Source organism: Cannabis sativa, chromosome 6, assembly GCF_029168945.1.
Source record: "Cannabis sativa cultivar Pink pepper isolate KNU-18-1 chromosome 6, ASM2916894v1, whole genome shotgun sequence".
Lineage (NCBI taxonomy): Eukaryota > Viridiplantae > Streptophyta > Magnoliopsida > Rosales > Cannabaceae > Cannabis > Cannabis sativa.
The window spans coordinates 42,410,584-42,420,162 of record NC_083606.1 but is presented as its reverse complement, the minus strand read 5'-3'; the positions used below and the strand labels follow the sequence as shown (position 1 = coordinate 42,420,162).

General features: G+C 36.6%; 1 long non-coding RNA gene across 1 annotated transcript; it reads left to right on the top strand.

Moving 5' to 3' along the window:
* The first annotated feature begins 6,012 nt into the window (after nt 1–6,012).
* LOC133039474 (uncharacterized) lies at nt 6,013–6,588 on the top strand. Its single transcript, XR_009688627.1, has 2 exons — nt 6,013–6,150; nt 6,237–6,588. It is a non-coding gene; the product is annotated as an uncharacterized LOC133039474 (long non-coding RNA).
* Nucleotides 6,589–9,579: the final 2,991 nt, after the last annotated feature.

The following is a 9,579-nucleotide window of genomic DNA, read 5'->3' as shown; positions in this document are numbered from 1 at the left end:
TCGGGAACACAAGCTTTATGCCAAGTTCAAGAAATGTGAATTTTGGTTATCTCAGGTGTCCTTCTTAGGGCACATTGTGAGCAAAGATGGGATCAAGGTAGATCCCGGGAAGATCGAATCCGTCAGGGATTGGCCGAGACCGAAGATAGTGACAGAGATCAGAAGCTTCTTAGGTTTAGCTGGGTACTACCGTAGGTTCGTGGAAGGGTTCTCTAAAATTTCAATGCCCCTAACCAAACTTACAAAAAAGAATCAGTGATTTATTTGGTCAGACAAATGCGAAGCTAGTTTTCAGGAGCTGAAGCAGAGGTTGATTACCGCTCCAGTGCTAGCTTTGCCTTCAGACAATGAAAAGTTTGTAGTTTATTGTTATGCATCCAGACAGGGTCTGGGGTGTGTGTTGATGCAAGCCGATCGGGTAATCGCTTATGCCTCTCGTTAGTTAAAGGATTATGAACAGCGATACCCGACTCATGATCTAGAGTTGGCCGCAGTGGTGTTTGCATTGAAGATTTGGCGGCATTACCTTTATGGAGAAAAGTGTGAAATCTATACCGACCATAAAAGTCTCAAGTATTTCTTTACTCATAAGGATTTGAATATGAGACAAAGGCGTTGGTTGGAACTAGTGAAAGATTACGACTGTGAGATCCTCTATCACCCTGGGAAGGCCAATGTAGTGGCCGATGCCCTGAGCAGAAAGGGTCCCAGGCAAATAGCTAGTATGGTTCAGATCTCACCTCAGCTAGCGGAGGATATGGTTAGATCCAGCATTGAGTTTGTGGTAGGTCAGCTTCACAACTTAATGCTGCAATCTGATCTGTTGGAAAGAATAAAAGTCTCTTAGATGACGGATCCAAAGTTAGTGAAGATCAGAGATGAGGTGTTGGCTGGTCAAGCCAAGGACTTTTCAGTGTCAGACAGCGGGATGCTTTTGTATAAAGCTAGGGTTTGTGTCCCGAATAGTGTGGAACTCAGGAACGAAATCTTTGAGGAGGCTCATTCTACCCCGTATTCTCTGCATCCCGGCACCACTAAGATGTACCAAGATCTGAAACCGTACTTCTGGTGGAGCGGTATGAAGAAGAATTTGGTAGAATTCGTATCGAGATGCCTCACTTGTCAGCAGATTAAGGCTGAACATCAGAGACCAGCAGGGTTGTTGCAGCCTCTAACCCTACCAGAATGGAAATGGGAAGATATCACGATGGATTTTGTGGTCGGGTTAACTAGGACCACAGGTTTATTTGATTCCATCTGGATAGTGGTGGATCGATTTACGAAATCTGCTCATTTTCTGCCGGTTAGAACAACATTTTCAGTGGATCAGTTAGCAGAACTGTATGTCAGAGAGATAGTAAGACTTCACGGGGTACCAAAGTCTATAGTTTCGGATAGGGATCCGAAGTTCACCTCCAAATTTTGGCAGAGTTTACAGCGAGCAATGGGTACAAAGCTGAAATTTAGTACAACATTCCCTCCTCAGACAGATGGTCAGTCCAAAAGGACAATTCAGATATTGGAGGACATGTTGCGAGCCTGTGTTATGGATTTTGAAGGCTCATGGAATAAGTATCTACCGTTGATAGAATTTTCTTACAACAACAGTTACCAGAGTACGATAGGGATGGCTCCCTATGAACTGTTATACAATAGAAAGTGTAGATCTCCCATTCACTGGAATGAGACAGGAGAGAGGAAATACCTAGGTCCAGAGTCAGTGCAGCGGACCAATGAGGCAATAGAGAAGATAAAAGCTAGAATGCTTGCCTCACAGAGTAGACAGAAGAGTTACGCAGATCCGAAACGCAGAGATGTTGAGTTCTAAGTAGGGGACCATGTGTTTTTACGGGTATCTCCGATGAAGGGGATCAAACGTTTCGGGAAAAGAGGCAAGTTATGCCCTAGATTTACAGGACCTTTCGAGATTCTCGAGAAGATAGGTCAAGTGGCATACCGGTTAGCATTGCCTCCAGCTTTATCAGCAGTTCACAACGTATTCCATGTCTCGATGTTGAGAAAATACGTTTCAGATCCCTCTCATATACTCAGTTATGAGAGCCTTGAGCTGCAGCCAGACATGACTTATGAAGAACAGCCAGTGCAGATCCTGGATAAAAAGGATAAAGTCCTTCGAATAAGACCATAGCATTGGTCAAAGTTCTCTGGAGAAGCAGCAAGGTGGAGGAAGCCACCTGGGAGCTAGAGTCAGATATGAGAGCTCAATATCCAGAGTTATCCAGGTTAGATTTCGGGGACGAAATCCTTTTAAGGGGGGAATAGTTGTAAAGACCGCTTAGTTTAATTTGGAAATTAGCAGTTAATCACGTTTAATTATGAAATTATTTATAGCTATTTAAATAATTTATTATAATGTTATTATTGAATTCAGAGATGCATTTTTATGTCATGTAGTAGTTTGCATAATTTTGCATTCCGGTGCCCGGTATTTTGGAACTCGGTGTTTGGCTCAGTAAAAATCACAATTTAGTATGTTGGTAGTTTGGGACGGTTTATTTAGACATTGGGAATGTCGGGAATGGCCGGGAATTTAGAATTTCCCAAAAATACCCCTTTAGTGTTATTTATGTTATTTTAGTGTGGAGGGGCAAAAAGACCATTTTGCCCCAATGATATTTTGTCTTTTAGTGATTTTATTAATTGAAAATAAATTTTTATTTTATTTGTTTGTTGGCTGAAAAGAATCCTTTTATTTCATTTTACTCTTCAAAGTCTCATTTTCAACACTTAGAAAAAATTTGGAAAAGCTCTCTCTTTTTCCTCTTCACTTTCGGCTCCCTTGGAGCAGCAAGGAGCTGACCCTTTTCTTGAAATTTTACTTGTGATTTCATCTCTCCTTAAGGTTCAATTCAAGCTAGGTTAGCCCTTCTTCTTCTCTTTTTAAAAATTGTTGAATTTTGATGAAAATAGTTTAATGCATGCTTGATTTTTGCTATGTTGTTGCTGCTGTGTTTTGTTGATAATTTCAGAGATGTAAGCATGTTAATTTGAAGTTATTTAAGCTGTTAGTAATGCATGTTAATTGCTTTGTTTCAAGTTTGGAATTTTTAGCTCAAAAATATGATTTTTGAAAGAAATGTCTTGAATCTGTTGCTGTGATGTTGTTGATGTTTTTAGTTGTTTTCAGAGGCTTTATTATGCATGTTTAAGTAGATTTATGTTGGTTTGATTGCATGTTAGCTAGGTTTGCTGAAGTTTGAGCTCAAGTTTGAGTTTAGAACTCAAAGCTTGAGCTTTAATGGTGATTTTTAATTATGTGCAATCTGGGTAGTTTTGATGCCTTAGATATGTTATTTGGGTCATATGGAGTAGGTCTGGAAGGTTTGAATTGATTTGGAGTTGATTTGAGCAAGATATGAATTTTTGATGTTGCTGCCTGCGAGGAACCGGAATTCCGGTTGTGCATCCGGAATTCCGGATGGGGTTCTGAATTTTCCCAGAACCGGAATTCCGGTGGGGCAACCGGTCTGCCGGTTGGGGAAAATTCTGAAACCATAGATTTCCTCGATTTTATGTTTTTGGGGGTATTGCCATGCTTTTTATCGATAGGGAAACTTTTAGTTCCTAGTTTAAGTCCCCGGGAAGTGATTTAGCGTGTCACTTATAGTGTTGTGATTTTTATGGTTTAAGAGCACATGTCCGCCGCGTATAGTTCCGATCGAGTTGATCGGCACACCTGAATTCGGAATCCAGGTAAGATTAGTATAACAGTATGCATATGTTGATTACATGTTTAGCGTGCATGTAGGAAGCCTGTTAGATTACATTAGTTATGTATGTTGGCTTCGAACCATCCAACCCTGTCACGTCGGTACAGGCTGGAGTATGACCAAGAATGAGTATGACCGGTTCGACCGATCAGCCGACACTTAGGTTGGTGGTTTCGTACTATTGACGTATCCCGTCTGCAGACAGCCGGAGTATGACCAAGAATGAGTATGACCGGTTCGACCGATCAGCAGATATCGTAACACGTCGGTACAGCCGGAGTATGACCAAGAATGAGTATGACCGGTTCGACCGATCAGGCTGTTACTTGTCAATAGTACCGTCCCTATGAACGTTCAGAACTCCGTACCGTGTTGGACACGGCAGTTAGGGGGACTCAGTATCGTGTTGGACACGACAGTTAGGGTTATGGTCAGGGGTATGGGCGTCTGACCATGACCGGGATTTATGTATGAGTATTATTATGCTTTTCTTACTGAGTCTGTCGACTCACAGTTCTACGTTTATGTGTAGGTAAAAGCAAGGCTAAAGCTGATGGACCGTGAACGAGCTTATGAAGGTTGTACATGTCGGGGCGGTTAGGCCTGGAGCGTACGATCCTCGGGACAGCAAGGCTATTTTGTAACTAGTCGCTAGGCGACAATTATTTTGTATAAACAGTTAACTTTTTGTAAATGATTTTGTAATCGGGATCCCGAGTCTTTTGTAATTATATTTTACAAGTTTAATTAAAAAGCAAAAATTTTAATTAATCACGTTTTCCATAAACCTCGTTGATTAGCAACGAGCTGCACAGCATGTTTAAAAATCACGTAATACGCCTATGTTAGTTAGGGTGTTACAAATTATCACTGATCGTTTTGTGGAGATTTGGGAAGAGGAGGACTTCTTCGTACAAATCGCGTTTTTGGATTTCGGTTAAGTCCAAATCTCTCCTCTCCTTGTTTGTCTCGCAGCTATCATTTACCTAGACATATAATGTGTTTATTTATCAAGGAAAAATGACTTATCTATTGACTTTATTGGTTGTGATTATTTATGCTGGTTCTTTGTGCATATGATAGATAATTTATTTGGTGTTCATGGTTGTATGCAAAAAGGAACATTCATAGTTTTGAGATGTGATAATCTCTAATCTGTCGTATAAGTTTATTGCCTTTAACACCGTCTGTAGAAAACTATATACATCGATCATATGATCGACTAATTACAAAGGAAGTTCTTGAATAGAAAATATGTCCATTCTTATGTCAAGTGATGGGTCATTAAGAATAATAATAATAATAATCACCATTGTTGCATTGGGATAGTGCTTTAACTTTAATTATTGTTATATTGATGGGGGTTGTTGTTGTTGTTGGGAGTGGTAGGTTTTTTTGTTTAGAAAGAAACTTAGTACTTCTAGAATATTAAATTGGTGAGATAATATAACTGTTGGCACTATAAACTGGAGGGGGTTTGATACTTTTGGTTCTTCTAATTTTACAACACTCAGACTAGTCTATGATCATTTTTTTTTCTTTAGACAAATGTATTTGGCGTTTTATCTTGCCCAATTAGCTTTGTTTCTTTAAATAACTAGTAGAAGTCTATGTCTTTAGGATTTGCAGCTTTGGACAGCTTAGATTTAAACCTGCTGCTGAGATAAGATATAGTGGTGGCGAGGGAGGAAGGGGGACTATATATATAGGGTTTATTTTCACTATATATATTAAAAATAAATAAAAAAAAATTGGCGTCTTGCTGTTTCTTTTCTCATTTACTTTAATGATTTAGTGTGACTTTAAAAATGAGTAAATAATAAGGGCTTTTATTGCCATCAAGTTTGAATTTTAAGCATTTGTAGTGCATAGAATTCAATAAAATAAACTACATCTTTATATATACATCTTAATTGGCTTAATGAAAAGATAGGGTTAGGATGCATTTCAGTTTTGCTTACCAAAATAACATAAACTACACCACAAGCAAAAAACATGTAGCTTGCTAAGTTTTGAAGGAAATTAAGGTTTCTTTTCTCACTAGAATAGTCAGGAAAAGCCCTTGTCATCACTGCAACACTAAAGGGAACAATCAAGTAGTTTATAGAGTCAAATAAATTTCTATCATCATCTTCAATCAATTAATACAGTAGAGATTTCTTAAATCATTCTTTATTTTACAAACATGATATTTTGACATATTGCCCTTCTTTTCCTTGGAATAAAAGATCCTAAATTGTCATACATTTGTTGTAACTCTCCACTGCTATTGTAGAAAAGAAATTTCAAGGATGTCTTGTTATAAACTTGTTATATTTTTCTGGTTATTTCCCATGTCTCGTAAGTCCCTATTGCATGCAGGCTGTTGATTTCTCACCTACTATCTTCCACTTTTAGGGCAACCAATTGGACTGTATAGGTAAATTCAGTGAAACTCAATTTTATTTTCAATTTACACTAGGATAGAGAAAACATTAATGTTTTTTTTTATCTTTTGTTTTACAGTTCAAGTCAGACGCTCCATATAGTAACGAAGAGATCAATGCAATACGGGATGAGTGGGTTGAATTTGTGAAGCCTTTGATTATGGATTTAGTGCAAGGTTACTATTTTTGTTATAATACATGAGTAACAAGTTTTATGATTATTGTTATATGTTGCATATGTAATTAGTTTATATGTAGTTTACGATATACATGAAATTTAAGTTTTAGGATCGATTCTATTAACAATTTTGGTATTGTGTGATTAATTGATAAAATCGATTACTAATTTTATGTGAGTTTTAAAAATGTTATTTTAATTTGTTTTGTATTATGTATTTACTATTATATAGAGTTATTTTAAAATTTGATAATGCAGGTGGGGAAAATTGCATGAAAAATTCGCAATTTTCCCTTACTTATATTTGTGTTTCATTTTATAAGTGACGCAATAGGTAATAAAAAAAAGTATTTTCGTAATAGATATGATATTTTTAAACCGGCGTAGTAAGTTTTTTGTGACAGTTTTAATATGCCATGAAACATTTAGCGTCATTTTTTAACTGACGCATAAAATAAAATAGAAAAGTAAGTATTTAGCATCGGTTAATAAATGTCGAAAATTGTTTTTTGGGTCGTTTTAAAAATGACGCTAATAAAAAACTATTTGCGACTACGGTATATACGTCGGTTTTATAAACCGACGTAAATTCTTTAAGTGACACTTAAAAACCGATGTGAATTGTACTTTTTGTAGTAGTGATTGTCAATGCCGGAGGAATGGAAGCCGATCCAAAGAAGATTCAAGCCCTCCTGGATATCAAGTCGCCAACAAGAACCAAGGAAGTACAAAGTTTGACCAGTCGGATCACCGCACTCAGCAGATTTGTTTCAAAATCAACAGACAAGTGTGTTCCATTTTTCAACATCCTGCGAGGAAATAAGCAATTTGAGTGGACAGAGGAATGTGTAAAAGCTTTTCAGTAGCTAAAAACGCAACTCGCAAAGCCTCCTGTACTCTCAAAACCTCTGGACGGAGAAGAACTTGGGATATAGTTAGCTGTCACGGAGCATGATGTGAGTGTCGGGCTGATCAGAGAAGAAAACAACATACAACACCCGATCTATTACATTAGTAAAAGACTTATTGAGGCCGAAGGCCGGTACCCATTGATAGAGAAACTCGCTTACTGCCTGATTCTAGCAACAAGAAAGTTAAGGCCCTATTTGTTGGAATATGTTTTACCAGGATCTAGATTTACTACCATGTATGTTATTTAACATCCTAAATATGAATTTCTAAAACAATGTAAATAAACACATATAAAGTTTAGGAAACTTTACAGTGGGTGCAGCGGAATATTAATGGCTCCTTCCACTCAGATCTATAACCCTTGTATCCTGTCTGTAGCAGAGTATCACCAAGATCTGAGCCCGAATGTCCTTCTCTTGATTCTGGATTCTTCACAGCCTTACATACTATGATTGAGATACCACTTGATGTGTGTGGGCACTCACTCTATCACTCAAGGTATGAAAATATGAAGAAGGAAAGAGAGGGGTTGGTTCTAATTCTATAGAAGAAGGCTCAGGAAAATTTTACTGAAGGTGAATTTTCATCACCTTTAAGTATGAGCCATCACTATCTATTTATAGGCAACCACCTAAGTTTAGGTTAGGATTTATTAGGCCTTAAAATAATGGAAAATTAAGTGAAAATTACCATACAAGTGGTCGGCCATAGTAATGGGCCCCACTTTGGAATTTTTCCACTTTGGCAAAACTATTTATTTAATAATTAAAATTAATTATCAAATAAAATTTCCATTTAATATATTTATTAATTAGACTTAATAAAGTTTCTTAATTAATAAATAAGACCTAGAATCTCTTTTCTTCACAATTAAACCCTTGGTTAGTGAAAATTCATAATCTAGACATAGTCTAATTTTAGAATTATAATTGATTAATTAAAATTAATTATTTGAGTCTTACAAGCAGTATGGTCTCAACTAGTATGGGGATTATGAGCCTATACAACCGAGCTTCCAATAAGCAGAACTAGAATTTACCAAGAAAATTCCCTAACTTATTAATTCCTTATTGCATCCACCATAGAACTTGGAATTGCACTCTCAGTCATATAGAACGCTCTATATGTTCCACGATATAGATACACTATAAACATTTAACCATCGTTCTAATCTCAATAATCAAAGATCCTCTATAGATGATTTACACCGAGTAGGGATAAATTTACCGTTTCACTCGTCAATGTATTTTATCCTTAAAATACTTAGCTTCCTATTAAGCTCTTCCATTTATCTCTATTAAGCCAAGCTCGAAGGAAATCATCGTTTCACTTCTATGTCCTGATAGAAGCTATAGATGTTGGGTTTTATGCCCTAAATAAAACTCCATTTCAATGTAATCCGTATTATTCAATATCAATAAAGAAACAGAAGTATTTTTCATTCATTTGTGTATGTTTTGGTTCACCTTATCAATTATTTGTCTATTTGATTTATAAATTCATCCAAACCCTTTAGACATACTTGTTCTTGTTTATTGTGTTGTCAGCACAGTGGAAAGTAAACATGACTATGTGATTTAAGATTCCTAGATTTATCAAAACACTGGGTTTTACTGATATGATAATGTACAATATAGTTTACTTGTATTTGGAGAAATGCTATGTTCTTTCCAGAGCATTGGTTAAAGTAAAGCTTGGGTTGGATGCATGGAGTATGCATCGGAAGGGACCGATATTGAACTTTGACATAGATTTATTAAACTTACCATAATATCTATTCAATTCAATATCACCTAGTTGATCCTTGATCAAATGATCTTAATCCTGATATGATTAGGTTCAATCTCAAGAGTGTTATTCGTGTTCTTTGATTCGTTAGTTAAGCCTACTTTTGGGTCAGGGTGATACGTACATCTTGGGAACACGGTAGTGCAATTGAGTGGGAGCGCTAACATAAATATGGAATCTATAGCTTCTATCTGGCGAATAGAAAGTAAAGGATGATTTCCTTCGAGCTTGACCAAACAAAAATAAATGGTGGAGTACTCATTTCACTTAGCTGAAATGTCATTTATACGGGGTTAAGTGTTTTAAGGATAAAATACATTGTAGGGTGTTACGGTAATTTGATCCCTTTACAGTGTAGATCATCTATATAGAGGATCATTGATCAAATTAGGATTATAACAATGGATAATTAATAGCGTGTCTATATGGTGGAACATATAGAGCGTTCTATATAGCTGAGAGTGCAATTCTAAGTTCTATGCGTGGATTCAACGAAGAATTAATAAGTCAGTGAATTTAAGAGGTAAATTTTTGATCTGCTTAT